A 24,252-nucleotide genomic window follows, 5' to 3' on the forward strand; every position below is an offset into this window, starting at 1 on the left:
TCATTCTGTCTGCCCTTTGATGGAGAAGGATAAGAGGCTTATGGAAGCTTCCTGGTGGAAGAGACTGACTGACTGAGGGGGAAACTGAGTCTTGTTCTGATAGGCAGGGCCATGCTCAGTAAATCTTTAATCCAATTTTCTGTTGAAGGGCGGGGCTGTGATCCTTCCCTATTATTTGACCTGAGGCCAAACTATGGTAGAGGTAATGAAGATAAGGGTGACCTCCTTCAAAAGGTCTCATGCACACACTGCTACACTCAGGGCCCCCAACCCTGCAGCAGGCCATGGCTGACCCATGCCTCTGCCAGAGACTCCTGGATGAGCAAGGCTGGGTCAGTCTCTTGCAGGATCATTGCTCCTTTCTCCTGGGTCCTGGTGCACACAAGGTTCTGTTTGAGCCCTCCAAGAGACTGTGTAAGTTCTGGTGGCTCTATCATGGGGTTAATGGCGACCTCTTCCCAGAGGGCTTATGCCATACACAGGTGTACTGCACCCAGAGCCCCTGCCCCTGCAGCAGTCCCCTGCTGACCCATACCTCCTCAGGAGATACCCAAACACAGTTCTATCTCAGTCTCTGTGGGGTTGCAGCCTATTTCCTCTGTTTGGAGACTGCTAGCCTTCCTGCCTATTATCCTCTCAGCCTGAAGTCCACTTTTTCTTGTCCCATGAATATAAACAGGAGACCAGTTGTAAGTGTCTAAACTGGAGCCTATCTATCTCCTGCCTCAGTACCCCCACCTCATGTTTAATCTCAAGATTTTGCTTACGCTGTGTCTCTGCCTGCTCCCCTACTATCTTCAGTCTCCACTCACTTGACTCGGCTGAACTGGCTCCCAGTCTCAGCTGGGCAGGACAATTTTTAGATTTACGAATGATGGAGAGAACTCAGGAGGCCAGGAGGGGCAAGCACGATGGGTTCAGCAGAAAAGGAAGTAGGTGCTGGGGCCACATGGGGCTCAGATCAGGAGGGCGTTGGAAGGCGAGGTTGGGATGAGGCAGGCTGGAGCACCTTGTGGGTGGTGATTAGACTGGGTTTCAATTGAGCAGGGAGAACTGGGCCGCCGCAATTTTACTTTCCCAGAAAATGAAACTGAAGCAAGGCTGTGGTCACATGACAGGTGGCGGGTTATAAAGCTGGCAGCCTTGGGATTCTTACTTCTAGATCAGCAGAGACATGCCAGACCCAGGAATTCCTCTCCCAGGAGGTATGGAGTGTCCTTCTTGCAGGTATATCGCCAAAGAGGAAGCCCCGAAGTTCTGCAGCGAGTGTGGACAGAGGCTGCTTCCTGCAGCCCCCGAAGGAGTAGCAGGTAAGGCCCCGATGGGGCTGGGAACCTGATACAGGTAGTGGGGAGGGCAGTTAGCTCAGTCCCTCTTCATCCCTAGAAATGGAGAACATGGGTAACAGGCAGCCCAGGCTAGCAGGTCTTCCATGACTAAAGAACTGTTTCTGCAGGAAACATTTTTGATAGAAATACACTTCTATCTGGTCCTTTGCTGGAAGCATCTGTCACTTTTTAAAAAAGAATTTCAATTTTGTTTCTTGGAGAGAATTCGAGGTTTCCCATTACTCTTGGTGTTACTGAGTCCAAGATTAGTCTGCTCTCCACTCATAGGACAATAAATCAGGAGACAAGGTGTGGAATCAAGGAATAGTGACTTTATTTGAAAAGCTGGGTCACCAAGAAGATGGAGGACTAGAGTCCTGGAGCACCATCTTATCAGCATCTGGATGCTAGTTTCTTTTATAGAAACTATAAAAGGGGATGCTGAACTGAGGGGGAGGAGGTGAGGAAATAAAGTAAAAAGGCCATATCTTGCAAAATATCCCCTGCTTTGGCCAGTCTCCGGGAGGGAGTGAGTTAACTTACTCTTTCCTGTAGCCATTCACAAGTGGACAGGATCTGGGTGTTTCCCTGTGAGCTGAACAAAGGCACTTTAGTTAAACTTTCAGGCAGAGGGGCAGGATTTCCGAAGGCAGGTCATTATGTACATTTATAGCTATAAACAGCATCTTTTTAGTGATTGTAGTGATAAAAGAAATGGAAAGCAAATATTCAAGTAAAAGAAACAGGTCCAAATGGAGTCAGATTTTTTTTTTCCTCTATTACATTGGGAATGAAAAGTGTTGGTCTAAGCAGAGAGGTCTTAGAGGATTTCAGAGGATGCTGCATAGAAGTGGCATCCCAGGCCCCCTTGGTGGGGGAGGGGTCCCCACAGCTTGCACAGGCCCCTTCCCGATGAGGGATGGCTCATAGGTGCATGAAGGAGGAACCATGTCAGGTAGGCCTCACCTGCCGACTCTGGTGGGTCCTTGATTCTCTTGTTGCCTGGGACCTTGGACTGTCTCCCTGATCCTTCTAGTACATACTAGACATGCTCTGACTGCAGGACCTTTGCACTGCCTGGTCCCTCTGCCTGGAACACACCTTTTCGTAGAGGGCCGCACAGCTTCCCCTATCCCTGCTTTCCAGTCTTTGCTCAGCTGTCTGCTCTTCCGGAGGCCCACTCTGACCACCCAGTTGCAAACTGTGCCTGCCCCACCCCTTCACTCCGAACTGCACTTCCCCAGGCTATCTGTCCCAGTAGCACTTGGATGACACCATGGTGGGTCTTCAGAGACCTGTGCTCTCTTGTTCACTGCTTTATCCCAAGTTGGGAGGGAGAATAGAAAAGCTCACTACTCCTTCACCCCCTTTAATTTTGTGCAGGGGGCTTTCAGAGGGCTGCTGAAAGCAACTGGTATGTTTTCCAACATAAAAAGGGGGGAAAAAAAGCCTTGTCTGAGAACACCTGGTCACCTTATAGGGTCCTGCCTGTCCAGATGGGTGGGGAGAGCAGGTAAGGTAGCTGTCTACCTTGGCCTAGTCAGAGGTCACCCCCAGATCCCCAACCATAAGCAGGGCTGGGTCACTACCAAGATGGACAGACCAAATCTCCAAGATGCTTGGCATCTCTGCCAGTTTCAGGGCCAAAGGCTTTGAGAGCTATTGGGAGCTGGCTGGCTTCTGGGCTGCCCGCTTATGCCCTGTGAGCACAGTGAGCGTTGGACAGGGCCATTGTCTTTAGGTCTGGGTCACTGGGGGTGGTCCATCATATGTCCCTGGGGGTGGAGTGGGTTAGGAGCTGGGCCCTGGTCACTCAGTATGGGCACACAGTAGGGTTGAGGACCCATGTGTTGAATTATGAGACTGAGAATTTCCTGCTTCTGACCCCCACCTGCTTCCTGCCTACCTGTTGTTGTTCAGTCGTTAAGTCATGTCCTACTCTTTGTGACCCCATGGACTGCAGCACGCCAGGCTCCTCTGTCCTCTGTCATCTCCTGGCTTTTGCTCAAATTCATGTCTATTGAGCCGGTGATACTATCTAACCATCTCATCCACTGTCGCCCCCATCTCCTCTTGCCGTCAATCTTTCTCAGAATCAGGGTCTTTTCCAGTGAGTCGGCTCTTTGTATCAGATGGCCAAAGTGTTGGAGCTTCAGCTTCAGCATCTGCCATTAGAGTGGCATCATCTGCATATCTGAAGTTGTTTCTATTTTTCTCAGCAGTCTTGATTCCAACTTGTGATTCTTCCAGTCCAGCATTTTGCATAATGTACTCTGCATATATGTTTAATAGGCAGAGTGATAATATCCAGCTTTGTCATATTCCTTTCCCAATTTTAAACCAGTCAGTCGTACCATGTGTGGTTATGAATGTTGCTTCTTGATCCGCATATAGGTTTCTCGGGGAAGGTATCGTGGTCTGGTATTCCCATCTCTTTAGGAACTTTCCAGTTTGTTGTGATCCACAAAGGCTTTTAGTGTAGTCAATGAGACTACACCTGTGAAACCATCACCTGTGCTGGCTTGTTCGTAGTAATGCTTCCTAAGGCCCACTTAACTTCATATTCCAGGATATCTGGAATTGTCTTGCATTTCTATAATCCAATGAATATTGGCAATTTGATTTCTAGTTCTTCTGCCTTTTCCAAACCCAGCTTATACATCTGGAAGTTCTTGGTTCACATACTGCTGTAACCTAGCTTGAAGGATTTTGAGCATTACCTTGCTAGCATGTGAAATGAGCACAATTATGTGGTAGTTTGAACATTCTTTAGCATTGCCCTTCTTTGGGATTGGAATAAAGACTGACTTTTTCCAGTCTTGTGACCACTGCTGAGTTTTCCAAATTTGCTGACATATTGAGTTGAGAAATTTAACAGCACCATCTTTTAGGATTTTAAATAGTTCAGCTGTAATTTCGTCACCTGTGCTAGCTTGTTCATAGTAATGCTTCCTAAGGCCCACTTCATATTCCAGGATATCTGGTTTAGATGAGTGACCACACCATCGTGGTTATCCAGTTCATTAAAACCTTTTTTGTATAGTTCTACTTACTTCTCTGCTTAACTTGCTACTGCTAAGTCACTTCAGTCGTGTCCGACTCTGTGCGATCCGATAGACGGCAGCCCACCAGGCTCCCGCGTCCCTGGGACTCTCCAGGCAAGAACACTGGAGTGGGTTGCCATTTCCTTCTCCAATGCAGGAAAGTGAAAAGTGAAAGTGAGGTCACTCAGTCGTGTCTGACTCTTAGCGACCCCATGAACTACAGCCTACCAGGCTTCTCCGTCCATGGGATTTTCCAGGCAAGAGTACTGGAGTGGGGTGCCATTGCCTTCTCCACTTACACTCTAGTTAAGTCTCATTTACAGATATGGAAATTGGAAAGATGAAATGTTGGGAGGCTTGGGTGGAGCTGTTGAAGTGGTTATCTCTACCATTCTATCACTTGTAGGTCTGTCAGCCCACCCAGCCCTTGAACTCTGGACATCTTGAACTTGGCTTCCTCTGGTGCCACAGGTGGGGTTTGTTCCTCTAAAACTTGAGCAGGGCTGGTGTTGTTAGGGCATAGTGGGGTCAAACAAATGGAAGCATCAGAGTTTGTAGCAGAGAAAGGGTTATTGCAGGGCCGTGCCAGTAAATGAGTGTTTCACGTCCTAAAAGGCCCCAAACTGCCAGAAACCTTTGGGTGAAGATATTTTTTTATTGGAGGAAAATTGGTTTACAATATTTTGTTGCCCTCTGCCATACAGGTAAGGGAAGTGGGTCACAGGGTATGTGATCAGCTCGTGTACAATTCTAACTGGCTGATGGTGAGGGAACAGAGTGGTACCACAGGGGTTAATATTATCAGTACTTAGGCTCCAAGAAGCCTGTATCTATGTGTTCAAGGTCATCAAGTAGTTAACATCTTCCACGTATTGGAGGGTTTTCACATCCGTAAGACAACTCAGGAAATATGCATCAAATACTGTTCTTTAGGTATTTCAGAGAGGAGCTAAAGCAGAGGACATGAGGGAAGGCCTGTCCCAGGAAAGGCCTATAGGATCCTGCTTGGTTATAATTTCCCCCTTTTCTTTTGATACTCTTCAATCTTGAGAAGAACAAGTTTTGAACAAGAAAAAGAATGAAGTTTCAAATAAGGAGATTAATCACAAAGCTTAGCAGAGGTACCCATGAGGTCCTGCTCTCTTATAATTCCAGCAGACACTGCTTTGAGAATGGCTGGTGGTATCTGAGTCTGACACAGCTACTCCATTTTTACTTCCAAATGCATTTGCTTACTCAGTGGCCAAAGCAGAAGTCACTGTTAGTGATTTGAATGATTTTCTAGATATGATAAGATGCAAGAATTGGGACTCATAAACCTTCTGAAAATATCTATCTGAAGGCCTGTTCTGCCTGTTTTTCCCAGAGCACAGAGTGTCTCATTCTCCACCCTCAACTTTTAGGACATATTGAAGGTCAGCAGCTGCAGTGGCTCATGATGTAATCCTTGCAGAGGAAGACGACAAGTGTGAATTTTTAGTTGGGAAGGCCCCTACGTGGTTATAAATTTGACCATGGTTTTGGGGGCATTTCATGACAATTTCATCCCACAGTGCTAGGAATACTTATTCCCAGATCTCAAAAAGATTTCATTGATTGGCCACTCAATGTGCTTTCACCGGACTTGGCCTTATTAACAATAGCCAAAAGCCTCCAGATCACCTTACTTGTCTTTTATGGTCCAGGAAAATATTCCTTCCTGTTGCTTCTTACCGTGTCTAGAGTTACACTATTACAATCATTGATCGCATATGGAACTATTCATATATATCATCATTTTATCAGAGGCTTACCCACACATTTGTTAATGCAAAAAAGCAACAATTTTGTAAAACAGGGAATACAGGTCATAAGTTGTTTTTTGCAAATATCTCCTGGTTTTGTCCAGACTCAGGAGGGGATGAGTTCATTACTTCTTTCCTGAAGCTAGTCACAAGTAGCCTGGGTCTGGATGTTCCTTATGAGCTGAGCATAGGTATTTTATTTTAACCTTCAGGCATGGGAGTTCCCTAAGATGGGCCATTATGTATATTTGAGTTTGTGATTGGCAATATCCTTTTAGTAATTAACTTGTGGCAAAAGCAATGGAATACAAAGGTTAAAAATTAAAAGAAACAGATCTACGATGGAGTCTGATTTGTTATTCCCTATTACAATTCCCCTCTGTCAATATCTATCCCACAGTCTTGTGGGAAAGGGCAATGACATTTCTTAGCTACTTCTGCTGAACATGGACGATGAAGGATGATAGTGGAATGGAATTGATCAGCCTTGAGCAGGGAGTTTTACTTAGAATCTTTATTAAATGAATAGTTCTCTTTCCTTTTTTATCTATAATTATTTGAACCTGATGAAACCCCTTAGCCCTGTTGTTATCTAATTTGTAATTAGACTCAGGATTTTGATCCCAGTTCCCATATCTATCTATTAATGTTAACTTTCTGGCTGTGTCATAACTATACTTAAGAGGAAATAATTCCTTATATCTGGAAAAACACAGATTAAAAAACAGTAATGTTTGGAACAATATTGGAATAATGTAACTGGTGGCAGTTCCATACTAAAGTTCTGTAGAGTTTGAAGAACCTCTGAAATAGCAGAGTCTGGGGCTGTGCTGATGCAGAGGGACACCAGGAGGCACTGAACTGCACTGTCTTGTTGAACTGGGGATGGGTTTCTGGGTCCCTCTCTACCATTAGTTTTGAAGGAGTAGGTAGCCATTCCCTTCTCCAGAAGATCTCCCCGCCTAGGAATCATACTGGAGTCTCCAGCATTGCAGGCAGATTCTTTACCTTCTGAGGCACCAGAGAAGTCCCAAGAATACTTGCCTGGAGAATTCCAAGGACAGAGAAGGCTGGCTAGCTATAGCCCATGGTATCGTAAAGCAACTGAGCAACTAACACCTTCACGTTCATGGTGTGTGGTCACTCAACCACCAGAAACAGAAATTGTCCCAGGCCCGGTTCACCACAGCCAGGGCAGCACTTCAAGTGGGGAGAGGTCTAATCATGAACAGTTCTCATGGAAGGAGTCTAAGTTCTCCATGATGTTCACTTGTTTTTTGAGATGTGACCCATGTGTATCTGCCTTTGTAGATTCTCAGAGCAACCTCAAGGAGGCATCAGCCCTGGAGGGAGCAAAGGAGTGTGGACCAGAGCTGAGGGAGGAAAGCAACTCCTCCTTGTCTCTGGGCTCAGGTGATTGGCAAGACAACCCAGATGAGCCCTCTTTGGATGCCTCTTGGCAAACCAAGCAAGTGAGTGCCTGGCCCCTGGGGAAGGGGTCTGGAAGGCATGGTTCTGTCCATCCCTGTGCTCTGCAAATATGCTGTTTCTTTCTGTGGTTTCATCAGTGGCTGAACAAGGTCCCACATGTCCCCATAGCATCCTCTCCAGGACAGCTTCACTTCACCACTGCCCAGTCTGTCGACCCCTGCATGGTGGGCTGTGACAGAACTGTCCCTTCTATTCCTGATTCGTGCAGGGTCTCTGGTTTCCCATCCCCCTTTTTTCTCCCACCATACTGAGCATGTTGTGTCTTCCACCGGCTGTGGCTGTGCTGGGTCTGGGTGTCTGAGCTTCTGCTATGTGTGTGTCTGTCTCTGCTCTGGGTGTTTTGGATAGACCAGGAAGTCCCTAAGGTGCCTCCAGACTCTGCGGAAAAGGAGGTGCTCAGGAAATGCTGCCAGCTGCCGAGATGCTCTTCTTCAAATGGGAAGCTGAGCTATCTTATCTCCCTATAAGTGTCAGATCCTGAGGGAATGTCCTCTGAGTGAGTGACCAGGTGGGAGCCCAGGTGAGGGTTGCAGAGAGTTACCTGGACAGATTCAGGACAGATTCATCCTTCTGGATGAGTGAGATCTCCCCACGCCAAAGTCCAGCCTGTCCAAACCTAGGCAGCTGGATCTGTTCCCTGGTTTCTTGGAGGACTGAGAGGGCTGTTGTCTCTCTGCCTGGTTGGGGATGGTTTCCTTTTCTAATCCTCAGCTGTTCCTTGTGGTTGGGTGGTATGGGAGTTGCTATAGCTGGCAGTATTGCAGCCTGTTGTATGTGTGTGCCTACATGTGTGTGAGTGTGTGTTATGTAGTGTGTGTGCACTTGTATGAGAGTATGTGTGTGTGGTATATGCATGTGTGTGTGTGTGTGTGGTAGTTGTGATGTGTCTGCTGTGCTTAGTTGCTCAGTTGCGTCCAACTCTTGGCAACCCCATGGACTGCAGCCCACCAGGATCCTCAGTCCATGGAGAGTCTCCAGGCAAGGATACTGGAGTGAGTTGCCATGCCCTCCTCCAAGAAGTCTTCCCAACCCAGGGATCAAACCCAGGTCTCCCGCATTGCAGGCAGATTCTTTACCACCTGAACCACCAGAGAAGCCCATGTAATGTGTGTATGTGAGTGTATTCTTCCCCTTGGACAATAATCCTGTCCATAGAAGGGTGGCCAGCTCCAAGCCTGGGCTACGCGGGTCACTGAAATTTTCGGTAAACTCTTATCACTTACCTACCATTAGGAAGTAAGTGTATGACACTGTGATTGCAAACAGAATTGAGCCCTATGGAATTGGGGCATTATAAAAACCTTGACTGAGTAAGTTCAAGGTTCTTTTGGAAGAAAAAATGGGCAAGAACCACCAAAAAAGTTTTTTTTTTTTAAAAAAAGCTTTGGGTGGGACTTGCTATATTAGATGAACAGCAACGTTTCAAAGCCAGTCATTAAAACAGTGAGTCCTGGGAGGAGTCAATGTACCAGAATAGGTAACCCAGAAATGGGCCCTAATGTGTATAAAACAGGTAAAGAATATATACATAAATATTTATCTGATCCATAGATGGAAATGATTTTCTAGTAATTAAAGCAAAAGGAAAAAATACAAACAAAAGATTGATTTATTTGACTCCAGAAAAAGTCTTATAAGAATTAAAAACCTCATATGATGGGGGCAAGCAGTTTAGAAAAAAATATGTATTTACATATTTGTATGTATTTACAAATACATAAAAAGATTGTATTTACATAAGAATACTTTTTAGCAAAGAGTGAGCTACCTCAATATAGCAAAAGCTCTTAGAAATCAAGTAGAAAACAGTAGCCGATCCAATAGAAAGACAGGGCAGCAACCAATATAGTCCACAAGAAAGAAGATAGAAATGGCCATTAAACACATAACTGTTCCTCCTCTGAAATCAGTCAAAATTAAGAGCTGCAAAATTTTATATTTAACCTATCAAACTGAAGAGTTGATTAACAGTCAGCATTTGCAGCAATGGGCAGGTTTCTCACTGCAGGTGAGAGTAATATAGAGGGACCCACAGTGAGGCAGGTGCCCTTTGTCCTGCTCTGCTGCTGCTCTGCTGCCATTGTAAGAAAATAACCTCAAAATTCTATCACAGGCTTAGTGTTTTATGGCCAAAAGTTGTAGTCCACCTGAATATTCTACCCTGGGGAGTGTCATTTGTCTCCTCCTTACAGCAGAAAGTTCAGTGGCCTCCAACTGTTATTTCTGTCAAAGACTCAAGATGTGTGGGAATTTTTATAATCAAGTTAGACAGATAAACATAAAAGAACAATGTATAATAGAGTGATATCAACAAAAATGGCAGAGAGGGGAATTCCAAAGGCCTGTCGCCTCAGAGAAACGTCCCTCAAAATGAGCAGAACTGTAAGAATAAAGTTCACTGGAACTCTGGAAAATAGTCCAAGGTTTGCAGTGTTGAAAAAATTTGCACAGTGTGAGAGTTACGAGTTCAATTTTATTTGGGGGGAAATGAGGACTGTAGTCCTGGAGACACCTTTTCTAATAGCTCTGAGAAACTTCTCTGAGGAAGTAAAAGGGGAGCTAGGATATAAAGGAGTTTTGCAACAAAGGGCAGGTAGTTGGGAACATCAAAAGATTATTGTGTTAAGTTAAGGAATTTAGTGCTTTTCTATGTGTGGGAAGATGCAAGAGTCTAGATTTGCTAAAATCATTCCTTGATACATACCTCAGCTATCTGGGGCCAGTATCCTGTGTTTTCACATCCTGAGTTTTTTCAGACTCATCACAGTGAGTGGTTGCAGTCTGATGGCTGCAGTTGGATGGTTGCTAGACGGCAGGTATTGTTTTTTATCCTGAGTTTCCTCAGGGCTCACCAGCTCACATTGGAGGGCTTCAGTGGCTGATAACTGTAACATCCTTATTTACTGATATGGCAGAAAATATTCCATTCCTCAGCAGTAACCAAATGATTTCAATATCAAGAAAAAGGGGCTTAACCTGCTAGGAGAAATTTGAGATGCTATAATCAGCCATGCCCTCTTCTGGGGAATAAGATTTTGAAACAGCTCCCAGGATTGGCGAGGAATCTAGAGAAAACCATGCAAGTACCTGGACCTCCTGGGTACGGGATTCCTTCTGGAGGGACAAAATGAATGAATTAGATAGAAGTGATGGTTATACAGCTCTAAATGCCACTGAGTTGTGTGCCTTAAGGTACTTAATTTTAGGTTATGTTATGATTTTCACCTCAATATAAGAAAACTGTGTAGTACTGAAAACAACTGACTCATTGGAAAAGACCCTGATGTGGGGAAAGATTGAAGGCAGAAGGAGAAGAGGGCCACAGAGGATGAGATGGTTGGATGGCATCACCGATTCAATGAACATGAACTTGGGCAAATTCCAGGAGATGGTGAGAGACAGGGAGGCCTGGTGTGCTGTGGTCCTTGGGATCTTGAAGAGTCAGACACGAATTCGCGACTGAACAACATTGTCACAGAAGGGGATTTAAAAACAAAACCCAGGATGCACACTTACCCATCTACACAGGAAAGGAAGCCAGCTGCAGTGAACAAAGGAATGCCGGGGTTTTTTTCTGGTGATTAGTTTATGAGGACTTTTGACTGTTGTCAGTCTGAAAGGTTGTTGTTGAATCACACGAAAACACTGGGATTCTTTGCTCCTGGAGGAGAAGAATTCAATCTGGGGCCAGAGATGAGGCTTGATCGCTCAGAGCTTTTGTGTAATAAAGTTTTATTAAAGTATAAAGGAGATAGAGAAAGCTTCCGACATAGGCATCAGAAGGGGGCAGAAAGAGTACCCACTTGCTAGTGTTAGTAATGAAGTTATATACTCTCCAATGAATCCAAAGAATGTCTGGAGGTTGTAAAGACCTCACCATACCTACTCCCATAATTTACATTTTAAGATAACAGAATTAGCCAGAAGGTTTAATCCATAGACTGTCCTCAGGCAGGATACATTATTGTTATATAATCCTAAGGAATGTAGAGAAGGAAAAAAAGTTTGTCCTTTCTTCCTCCTTGAGAATTCCAGACCCCTCTCTCCTTGGGGACCCCTAGACTCCTTATCAACCTGCCTAGGAAATGACTCTCTCAAGTCCCTACATAATCCTAATAGAGAATGGTGTGCATGTTGTTGGAAGGGCCTGTGGTTGATGATGTCACGTTCTAACAGTGGTGGATGACATCAGGGACTGAGGGAAATGGCCAGAACCAGGACCCAGGCCACTTGTCCTGCCTCATCCCTAGTCACTGAGTTGGTCCTTCACCTGGCATTCATGGGCTAGATGCAGGGGTGTTGGGGTTATGGGGCCATGGGGAGCTCCTGTCCCTGCCTGTCCTTTCTCTGGTGGCCCTTTGATGCTGACTGACTAGGTGGCTTTGCTGGTTCTTGCTTTTAAACGGATTCTGAATGGATTTCAAATGGATTCATTCCCCCTCTGAAATAGCTCCCCCACTCTCTTCCACGATGAAGAGAAGCACAGGATGGAGCCAGAGAGTTGGGTTGAAGGTGCCTACTGACCTTGTGGTCTCCTTCCAGTGTCACCTCAGTCTTGTCCTCAGCGTCCTGCTGGGAGAGGATGGAGCCCACCTGGATACCTGGCCCTGACTAGGATGGGCTTTGAATGCATGTGTTAGCAAAAGGGTGGTAACATATACTAAAATTTGGTAATTCATCTCAAGTTTTGTAATAGGACTCCCTATCGCAAACCTCAAGCATAATGGGCCCTTCCTTTCTCCCTTCCTGGCATACCACGCCTAGTCTGCCACCCACCCACTGCGTAAGTGGGCAAGCAAGAGCTTTGCTCTAGGGACACCAGTTCCCAGGCCACGTCATTGGTCATCAACTGACCAGTGAAGCCAGCAGTGGGCTGAGTCCATAGTGTCCACCACCTCAGACAATGATCCTAGTAACAGGCACATCAACTGCCTTTGCATGGCCACCAAAGTCTCCACTGCTTGCATGTCTCTCTCTACTGAGAGCTGGAGGACAATATTGGAGAGTGGCCTGGTACTTCTTCAGACCTGGCCACTTTCTAGAGTTGCATGTTTCTGTTACATTGTTTTTTGGTCGCCAAGTCATGTCCGACTTATCTTGTTCATGGAATTTCCCAGGGAAAAATATTGGAGTGGGTTGCCATTTCCTTCTCCAGGGAATCTTCCTAAGCCAGGGATCAAACTTGAGTCTCCTGCATTGGAAGGCAGATTCTTTACCACTGAGCCACCAGGGAAGCAACTTTCTACTCAGGATGTAATAGCGGTGAGGCAGCAGGAGCTATAGCAGCTGCTCAGCCATTAGTTGGCACCACAGTGGGCCTCTCCCCTGAAGCTAGCAACCATCGACAGTGAATGGCAGTGGTCCTACTCAGTCATTGGTCAGTGCCACAGTGGCTCCTCCCCATCCCTCTCTTGTGTATAAAAGGAGCCCAAATTTGGACTCAGGTAAGATGGTTTTTTGAGACACTAGTCTGCCATCTTCTGGGTCTGCTAGCTTTCCAATTAAAATCACTATTCCTTGTTCCAACAACCTGTCTCCCAATTTACTGGCCTGTCTGGCCATGTATAATCATAAGGAATTTGATTTAGGTCATACCTGAATGGTCTAGTGGTTTTCCCTACATTCTTCAATTTAAGTCTGAATTTGGCAATAAGGAGTTCATGGTCTGAGCCACAGTCAGCTCCTGGTCTTGTTTTTGATGACTGTATAGAGCTTCTCCATCTTTGGCTGCAAAGAATATAATCAATCTGATTTCGATGTTGACCATCTGGTGATGTCCATGTGTAGAGTCTTCTCTTGTGTTGTTGGAAGAGGGTGTTTGTTATGACCAGTGCATTTTCTTGGCAAAACTCTATTAGTCTTTGCCCTGCTTCATTCCGTATTCCAAGGCCAAATTTGCCTGTTACTCCAGGTGTTTCTTGACTTCTTACTTTTGCATTCCAGTCCCCTATAATGAAAAGGACATTTTTTTTGGGTGTTAGTTCTAAAAGGTCTTGTAGGTCTTCCTAGAACCGTTCAGCTTCTTCCGCGTTACCGGTTGGGGCATAGACTTGGATTACTGTGATATTGAATGGTTTGCCTTGGAAACGAACAGAGATCATTCTGTCGTTTTTGAGATTGCATCCAAGTACTGCATTTCGGACTCTTTTGTTGACCATGATGGCTACTCCATTTCTTCTGAGGGATTCCTGCCCGCAGTAGTAGATATAATGGTCATCTGAGTTAAATTCACCCATTCCAGTCCATTTCAATTCGCTGATTCCTAGAATGTCGACATTCACTCTTGCCATCTCTTGTTTGACTACTTCCAATTTGCCTTGATTCATGGACCTGACATTCCAGGTTCCTATGCAATATTGCTCTTTACAGCATCAAACCTTGCTTCTATCACCAGTCACATCCACAGCTGGGTATTGTTTTTGCTTTGGCTCCATCCCTTCATTCTTTTTGGAGTTATTTCTCCACTGATCTCCAGTAGCATATTGGATACCTACTGACCTGGGGAGTTTCTCTTTAAGTATCCTATCATTTTGCCTTTTCATACTGTTCATGGGGTTCTCAAGGCAAGAATACTGAAGTGGTTTGCCTTTCCCTTCTCCAGTGGACCACATTCTGTCAGATCTCTCCACCATGACCTGCCCATCTTGGGTTGCCCCATGGGCATGGCTTAGTTTCATTGAGTTAGACAAGGCTGTGGTCCTACTGTGATTAGATTGACTAGTTTTCTGTGAGTATGGTTTCAGTGTGTTTGCCCTCTGATGCCCTCTGATGTCCAGTACTTTGGCCACCTCATGCGAAGAGTTGACTCATTGGAAAAGACTCTGATGCTGGGAAGGATTGGGGGCAGGAGGAGAAGGGGACGACAGAGGATGAGATGGCTGGATGGCATCACTGACTCGATGGATGTGAGTCTCAGTGAACTCCGGGAGTTGGTGTTGGACAAGGAGGCCTGGCGTGCTGTGATTCATGGGGTCACAAAGAGTCGGACACGACTGAGTGACTGATCTAATCTGATCTGGCCATGTAAAGAAGAAACCTGGGCTCAGTAATTTTCAGTATAAGGTCCTCTTTCACCTAGTCTCTTTCCCCTTTCACCTATGTTCCTGTCTTGGCTACATGCAGAAAGGTTAAGGACTGTTAACTTGCTGACTTCATGTAACAAATTTCAGACCTCTTATCCATTGTCTTGTGTTGTAATTATCAGGACTTGTGACTTGAGTGTGCCTGGTACTTGGATGCTTGGTCTTCCTTCAAAATAGTGTAGATTGTTGCTAGGTTGCTGGATTCGTTCCTTGAGTGGTCATTAGCCTACAACTGTTTCCCAAACTCCCTCAAAGTTTCTTTTTTGTCCTTAATCCCCTAGGGTGAATTCTAAACTAACTATTTAACGATCCTGCTCTATCCCTAGCCCTTTCAGCTCAGAATGAGGCAGAGGAGACCTCTGGGAGTTTGGACAGAGATGCAGGCCCACTTAGCCTCCAACACTTCAACCTTTGTTAAGGAACTTCACTGACTTCCTAATAGTCAGTGTTCCCACCTGTCACCCCCAATTCCTGCCATAGTTGCCTCCTCAGGGTCTGCAGCAGCCACCCCCCCCATGTCCCCTGGCCTGCTCGAGGTTAACTCTCTGCTCTCCCTGTGTGGAAGCCTTTTTTTTATTTTTTGATGGAAAAACTGATACTCATTATAAAATCAGAGGTGTATTCTGACCAGCATCTCACCCTAAGAAGTAGCAAACTATTATTTTCTTTTCCTAGTCAATTCTTTTAGAGAAAGAATAGAGTAGCCTTTATGTATCCATTTAGAGCTGGCACAGCATAGCTTTTGAACCAAGGTACAATGGTACCAGGCTTCCCAGGTGGCGCAGTGATATAGAATCTCCCTGTCAATGAAAGAGAGTAGGGTTCGATCCCTGGGTTGGGAAAATCTCCTGGAGAAGAAATACAACCCACTCCAGTATTCATGCTTGGGAAATCCTATGTTCAGAGAAGCCTGGCAGATTAGAGCCCAGGTTGTCACAAAAGGGTCCGACACAACTTAGTGACTAAACAACAAGAATTGGTATTGAGTAAAATGCATAGATCGTCAGTGCAAAATCCCCCAAATATTCTGCTGCATATATAGCCTTATTGCTGCTACCAGATCCAGAGACAGGACATTCCAGTCCCCATAAAGCTCCCTAACACCCCTTCAAAGTCAAACTCATTTAAAAGTTTTAATTAAAAGTTTTAATTGTTGTTGTTTAGTCACTAAGTTGTGTCCAATTCTTTTGGAACCTCATGGACTTTAACCCAATAGGCTCCTCTGTTCATGGGATTTCCCAGGCAAGAATAAGAGAGTGGGTTGCTATTTCCTTCTCCAGGGGATCTTTCTGACCTAAGGATCAAACCTGTGTCTCCTATGTCTCCTGCATTGACAGGCAGATTCTTTACTACTGAGCCACTAGGGAAGCCCTAATTAAATATCGCACCCACCTTAAAGGGTATTTATAACATAGATGCAGGGTTAACTAAGTGAATACTCATACCCTACCATCCATCGTCAACATGGACATCAGCAGAACTTTTGGGGTCTCCTCCCAACAGCCTCCATCCACTGCCCATACCCAGAGGTCGGGAGTGCATGTCTGTGTGTGCATTCCCAATCAGTAATGTTTAGTTTTAGTGTACATATTCCTTACTAATGAGGTCAAAATGACAGACCACAATAATTAGGAATACATAAATATGTAACATGCCTATATAAACTTGACTTTTGTCAAGGGAAACTTTAAACTTTAGCCTCAAGCTTTGTTATGGCAAGCGTGCCAGTAGTTTGAGATCTGCCAACATCCCAGCCCTGCCTGTAAACCTGTGAGGAGGGCGGGCCGTCAAGCAGCCCCATAGACGTGTGTTAAGAGAACTAAGTTACCAGATGTATGTTGAGATAACTAATTGCCTGTACAAAATCTAGACCTTATTCTAAGTATTTTGAAGCAGTTTATAAAAAGCATAATCGAATAGAGATAAGAGAAGAAAGTGAGGCAAAGAGGCGAAACAGAAATTGTGAATCAGAAATCAGAACCCTTTGTTCTTGGATCTGATCATAGAGAGACCCAACTGAGGAGGATGGGAGTCCCAGGGGCAGAGGGAACATGGTGGTGCTGCAGGGAGAGACGACTTTCTGAGGAATTTATATAATGAGACAGAAGCATTTAGGTACCTACCAGTGCTCAGGGATTGTTCTAGACACTGTGGATGTAGCAGTGAAGAAAACAGAGACTTCTTTCCTGGAGGGAAGAGAAAATAAAAGGCATGTTTAGTTGATGGTTGCTACAGAGGGAAATAAAGCAAGTGCAGGGCTGCAAAGGTTTACTTTCCTACCGGGGGTGTCCAGGTGGTCTGCCAAGGGGTGTGGGGTAGAGGACAAAGTGAAGGAGGTGTCTGGGGAGAGAGGGAACCTGAAGCCGGAGGCGCCCTGATTGTGTGACTAGTGATGACTGGAGAGGCCAGGGTTACAGGTCCCAGGAGGAGGGGCCATGCCTGAAGGGCCGCAGGGGAGATAGAAGGAGCAAGGGGAGAAAGTGGCCCTGAGCCTGCCTTGTGAGGCAGGGCAGGCAGGTTTGAGGAGGTTCAGAATTGGCTAGTGTGAATGCTCTTGGTGGACTCTGGGCTGTAGGGTAGTCGAGATGTCCTGTACTTGGCCCTGTGGTGATTTGGAGCTGGAAATGTTGGCTTGGAGGGAGAGTTTGATAAAGGAGGTGGGTGGTGGGTGGAGGGAGGAGCTCCGTGTTGGTTGATTGGCAGATGAAAGATGTGCTTGTGGGGAGTCACCACCTCTCTCTGGGTATTAGCTAACCCTGGGAGGGGCAGTCTCTCCAGGATGAGCAAGGTCCCCCCAAATGCCAAAACATCCTAAAGTACAGAAAGCAAAAAACAGGATTGATGCTGGAGGCTAGGGCAGGACTAGGGTGGGATGAGGTTGACAGTGAGGGCCAGTCACGCAGGGTCTTCTGGCCAAGCATAAGCTTTGATTCTGGGTGGGCAGGTCAACCTAGAAGGCAGCCCATGGCTTTGGCCATGTTCAGATGCACATGTCCTGGAAATCTTTGCTGACTGCATGAAACTGCCTTATTGGCTCTCAATGACTTTCGGACTCAACCTGCACCTCTTCTTTGGGAAGCCTCCCAGTCCTTCCAGTATGCTAAAACCATTTGTTTTTAGTCTTTTTATCCAATTAAACATGAGGTTTGTGGGGGAGGAACATGTCTTACTTTCTTATTCCTTGTGCTTAGGACAGAGTTCCAGGTTCCTTTTGTTAAATCAGCATAGAACTAAGTGACTTAATTTAAGCCAGCCTCACACTCAAAAAGGAGGAGATTCTGCAAAGGGCTTGGGGCCTTGGGGTCTGCACACAGCTTCTTGCTCGTCTGACCTGTGGTTCCTAGTGAGGCTGCATGTCAGGACCACCAGGAAAGCTAATGGAGATGCTGGTGCCTAGGCCCCCAGACCTGTCAGATGAGTTGGGTGCCAGGGTTGGGGAGCTGCTTGGCATTAGCTCTCAGAGCAAGCCTGGACTGGCAGCAGCACCATGGAAATGCAGAACCTGAAGTTCCCCCAGATGTGCTGAGTCACCATCAGTATGTTGGCAAGATCTTCAGTGATCTATATGCCCTAGAAGTTGGGGATGTGACCACCTTGAATGATCTTGCTTATTAAGCTTCTTTCTACCACAGTGTTAGCTGGTGTTGATGTCAGACTGGGAAATTGCCATTCAGGGCAGTCTATGGGCTGTGCTGCTTGTTTCAAGCAGATGGGCTGGAAGTTTGGTCAGGTTTTTTTGGAGAAAATCTGGAAGCTGACCCAGAACCAGGCTGCCCCACCCCACGTGCAAATAAACCCCAAGGTCTTCAATCTCCCTCTCCCGAGGACTGAGTCCAGGCAAGGGGCGAGGCACTAAGCTCTGGGCCCACACTGGGCTTCAGTGGCAGGGAGGGTCACAGGTTACTGGCACTTAATGAACTAATCAATATTTGCAGCAAAGCAGGATCCCCATGCATGCAGGGCATCCAGCCCCTTGGGGTCCTCACAGGGGCCTGCCACAACTGCTTCTCACAAGCTTGTCTCTGATTCTGAAGCTGAGGATACTTGCCTTTGAGTGAGGATCTGCAGGCAGAGGTATAACATGCCAGTGGAAGTGCAGGAAGGAACAACTTAGCCTTCTGCTCATTTTTGCATCTCTGTTTTGTCTGTAATACACACCATATAAGAGTGTAACATGTTGGGCCTGTGCATACTTTCTAACATTTGAAAGCCATCTTTATAGGGCCCTCCTGCTGGAAGGTATTCCACATGAGGGTTTCAGCTTGGATTGGGCAAAGCAAAGTGTGTGACCATCACTGCTCCCCACTTGTCCCTCAACTCTGTTCACCACCCCCATTCACTTTGTGCTCAGTTTCTTTCTTTCCAAGAGAGAGGAATGGCAGATATATGTAAGGTGGTGAAAGATTGCTGCTGCAAACCGTGAATGACACTGTGATTTGTGGCCTCCAGAGGAGAGGAATCCGATCTGTGGCCAGAGACGAGTCTTGATCACTCAGAGCTTTTGTGTAGTAAAGTTTTATTAAAGTATAAAAAGAGATAGAGAAAGCTTCTGACATAGACATCAGAAGGGGGCAGAAAGAGTGACCTCCTTGCTAGTTTTTAGCAAGGATTTTTATACCTGTTAGCAAAGCTGCTAATTAAAGAAATGTCTCAAAACTGAGAGAATTGCACCAGGCCCCTCACCCACAACACAGATTTTTAGATAGCATTGGCACTAGGTGAATCATCCCAGGCCATAACACAGTTGACATGAATCTGGAAGAAAGGCAGATTTCCAAGCAAATACACAGTTCACTAACATAGTTGAAGGAATTATTTTCATAAGAAAAATGCATTAGGTTAGCTCAAAGTTTGAGATAAAGTTCAGGCTGATCCAGGTGTCGCCATGACAACCCAGAATTAAAAGAAACTTGCTTTAATTTTGTGTAGAGAAGGAAAAAAATAAATGTCTGCCACTTGCAGTTTATTTCCTCCTGCTGTTTGGGGACCTCTGGCCTCTCTACCAAGGCTGTTAACACTCCTAGTGGTTTGGTTGAGCTACGCTTGATGTATTTCAGAAATTGAAAGGAAATTGAAGGAAAACTTTGGTGAGAGTACAGAAAACCTGAGAAACAAAATGAGTATCTCTTTTTCTGTTTAGCGGAGTAGAAGGAGTAAAAGGAAGAAAAGGAATTGGAAGAATGCTTCCACATCTGCAGAGCTGGATTCCTTGTCCCCGTCCTCATTGGAACCCTGTTGTCTGAGTTCTCTTGCAAACCCTGGGCTTCAGAACACAGCTCCATGCCAAAGCCCAGCTCAGCAGTGTAGACCCACTCACCAGTCAGGCAAGCCTCCAAGTGTGGGCAAAATACCCCTGGAGGCTATGGGGCACCCTCTGCAAGGCGAGGCTGCAGGAGAGGCAGAAGCAGCCATGGGTGCTGAGTCTCTGAGCAGCCCGGCACCTCAGGATCAGACTCAGAGGAGCCCTCCCAGAAGGGAATGACCACCACTCCCTGAGCCCCTTCAAGGGTGAAGATCTCCCCACTTCTGCCAGTGAAGGCTCTCCTAGGGAGAAGGATACTGCCCAGGAGCTCCTGCTGCCTGAGCCAAAGGAGGACACCTCCAAGCCCAGGAAAGATCTGCAGACCATCGGGCAGCTGGCCAGGGCTCCTGCCTCTGGGGTGAATTTGATGCCCAGGGTTGGCCTGCCATGTCTCAACACCTTGCTGTGCAGTGCAGTTCTGACAACACTTCACTGTCTGGGAAGGGAGTCCACTGGGACTTGCTTCCTGGGATGGGGGCTGTGGGAGGGGCTATCCCTCTACCCTGAGCTGCTGACCCCTGTTCCTGGGCTGGTGGCAGAGGCTGATCCTCATGCCACTGAGTCCAAGTTTCCCTGTGCATTTTGTCATTTTGGCCCTGATGTTTTGGGGCTTTATTTCTTCCAGGCAAGTGATGCTGCAGCTGAGTCAGCTGTTTCAGTGAAAGGAGTTGGGAAAGATGTTAAAGATAAGGCTGAGGAAATGAAAGAGCCACCCACAAGCGTCCCTGCTTCCCGAGACCACCGCCAGGTAAAGCGTTTCATGCCTGCCTGGTCGCCTCTCCAGGACGCCCTCCCCATCCTTGCTGTCCATCCCATGGGCTGCTCCTTTTAGTCCCGTTCCTTCCGCAGCTTAATCATTTGGTGAATATGTGTTAGGTGCTGGGGGTATAGCCATGAATGAGACCAGTTTCTGCCTTTGGGAGCTCACATTCTAGTGGGGAGAAAGACATGCAAAGCCAGACTGTGTGAAGTGCCCTGGAGAGAAGTAGGGCAAGGGACTGAGGTGGGTGCCAGTCAGGGCCTCTCCAAGGAGAACTGAAAGAGTGACAGGCAAGCCACGTGCCTATCTGGGGACATGCAAAGGCCCCAAGGGAGAGTGTGGTGGGCTTGTTTAGGGGGCAGCAGGAAATCTGCTTCTCCCAAGAGCAGGTGAAGGGAAGAGAGGCCGGGGTTGGGGCTGGAGTTGACAAGGTTGGCTGGCTCCAAGGAGTCCAAGGCTCCAAGGCTCCAAGGAGTCCTTGGAGCCTGTGGTGGGTGGACCAGAAGCCGTTTAAAGGTTCTGAGCAGGGAAGGGATGTGACCAGTCTGGCAATTGTGACAAGCGTCCTATGTTGGGGGCAAGCATGGAGCCTGGTCTAAAGGTTGGGGTTTGGGTGCCTGTTCCAGGAAATTGCAACCAAGGACAAGACCGCTGTTTCTGGAGGGAAAACAGGTGAAAATGAGAAAGCCAGGCCAAAGGACCTGAAGAGGCCAGAGGGGAATAGCGGAAATAATGCAGCCCTTGTGAAAAATGAGGAGCAAAGGAACCAGAGCACACAGCGAGCTAAGGAGAGGTGGGTGCAACTGGCTCAGGAAGGCACAGGCCTGGCCCCCACCCAGCACTGGGGCTGGAAAGGGCCATGCCACCCCAGAGGAGATTCCCAGGCTGCCTTTTTGTTGATTCTCAGGGCAAAGGGCAATGCTCAGGAGGTAGGCACGGGAGGGGCACCTGTCCCAATTCCTTACTCAGTTGAAATTCTGCCATTACACAGTCCCTGAGGTCTCCCAGAGGCAGCCTGGGCCTTACAGAAGTCAGGAGAGAGACAGTCATGCCCCAGAGTACTCAGTCACCCCCTCCCACCACCCCTCTTTGGAGCTGAGCAGAGATCACCCCACCCTGTGCCCACTGTCCTCCTCCACCATAGAGGGAGAGCCAAGGGGACCCACATCGTGGGCAGTCTATCTGAAGTGTGGGCCGTCTTGCACTTTGCTAGGGTGTGTGTTAGTGCATGCCCAGAAACAAGATCGTGTGTGCACATGTGTGCCTGCATGTGTGTGTGGGCAGAGAGTAGAGAGACCAGATCTAATCAGTGTTTTCTTCTGTGACCTTCCCCCAGCCTGCTGAGCTCCACGGAAGGAATCATGGTGTTCTTCCATGCAATTATTTCTAAACATTTCGAATTCAACCCCCACCAACACAAAGTATTTGTCAGGGATGGAAAAGAATTTGGGGAACCTGCATGGAGTCATAATGTTTGCGAGATGCACTACAGCAAGTGAGTATATCCCAGTTGGCCCATAAGGAAATGGATAGAACATTCAGTCTTTGAAATATATTGAAATCATAATTTTGATCAAGCTGGTTAATTGTTAGAAGCTCTGGGAGATGAATATTAAAAAAACCTCTTCCTTATAATGCAATTCTTTGTCATACTTCATCTTGGTCTTCTTTATGTCTCTGTGTGGAAACCAAGCCTTGTTCTAGAAGCATGCTCTCAGTCAGCATATATTTACAGCTTTGGGTCTGCACCCCATGTTGTGTTTGAGAAGAATGAAAATTTCTGGGAGAGGATTTTCAGATAACTCACTGCTGTCCTGTTTATTCACAGAGATTTACATGAGAACGGGTCCCTTATTGAAGGCAGCACCACTATTTCCAAGCAGCACGTGGATGAACTTATTCCTCACAAGTACATCATCTGCAAAGGCAAGAACTCTGAGGAGTATGAGTTCATCTACACAAGTCAGCAGAAGAAAGGCGAGTATGTGAACCGCTGTCTGCGAGTAAAATCTTCCCTTCTGGACTCTGGAGGTAAGCCGAAATCTGGACTCTTGATCAATCAGCCTCTGAGGCTGGACCTTCCTTCCGGGGGAACAAAGGCTTTCCTTGACCTCTGTGGGTCCTCTTTGCTTGGCATTAGCCCTGCCCTACCTCCTGGCTTTATGTTTCCTAAACCTGAGCTTGAAAGCATTTTTCTGATCAGTTTAGCTTAACCACTCACAAGAGTAAACAAGGTAGTGGATGTTTTCCAAGGGAAAGGAGAGAGGGTGGATCCGCTGAGAAGTGAGGGGACTGGGGCATGGAGAGGCAGCACTGAGCAGGGGCAAGGGCATGGGAAGCAGGGCTGCCAGGCAGGACAGAAGACCTTTCCAGGTTTTCAAACGACAACTGTGAATAAGACATCCATCAGAAGCTATCAAGTGGTGGGCCAGATCCACTACTCGCTGCTGTCTTTCATCATTGTCACTCTTCTGCTGCTACTAAGTCACGTCAGTCGTGTCTGACTCTATGCGACCCTGCAGATGGCAGCCCACCAGGCTCCCGTCCCTGGGATTCTCCAGGCAAGGATACTGAAGTGGGTTGCATTTCCTTCTCCAATGCATGAAAGGGAAAAGTGAAAGTCAAGTCGCTCAGTCGTGTCCGACTCTTCACGACCCCATGGACTGTAGCCTGCCAGGCTCCTCCGTCCATGGGATTTCCCAGGCAAGAGTACTGGAATGGGGTGCCATTGCCTTCTCCTTGTCACTCTTCTATTTACTTTTTATAACTTTATTCTCCTTTTCTCTTTCTATTCTTGTATGTATCTAATTCTTTTCTCTGTGATCTTTTCCACTCCTTGTATGCACTGTGTGTGTGATACTTGTGTGTGTGTTTTGTGTGTCCATACATGTGCATGCGTTGTATATAGAGAGTCTATATGGGTTCTACTTTTAGGAACTTCTCAGATCTTCTTTGTAGCTGAATTCCTGATCTGTCATAAACATCACATGTATCCTCGGAAAGTATGGATAATCAATTTTGTAGACTCAAAAACTGTACCTATATTTATTAGATTAAAATTAATGATAATGAATGAAAGTCACTGTCGTGTCTGACTCTTTGCGACCCCATGGACTGTATAGTCCCTGGAATTTTCCAGGCCAGAATAGTGGAGTGAGTAGCCTTTCCCTTGTCCACGGGATCTTTCCAACCCAGGGATTGAACCCAGGTCTCTCACATTGCAGGCAGATTCTTTACCAGCTAAGCCACAAGGGAAGCCCAATAGTATTGGAGTGGGTAGCTTATCCCTTCTCCAGGGGATCTTCCCTACCCAGGAATCGAACCAGGGTCTCCTGCACTGCAGGCAGATTCTTTACCAACTGAGCTATCTGGGAAGCCCAGATTAAAATTAAAATCTTTGTTTAAAAAGATTGATCTGTCAGCTTTTGAGAGAGATGTGTCAGTCTGTCACCAAGACCAGG

This window comes from Bubalus bubalis, chromosome 3, assembly GCF_019923935.1.
Source record: "Bubalus bubalis isolate 160015118507 breed Murrah chromosome 3, NDDB_SH_1, whole genome shotgun sequence".
NCBI lineage: Eukaryota > Metazoa > Chordata > Mammalia > Artiodactyla > Bovidae > Bubalus > Bubalus bubalis.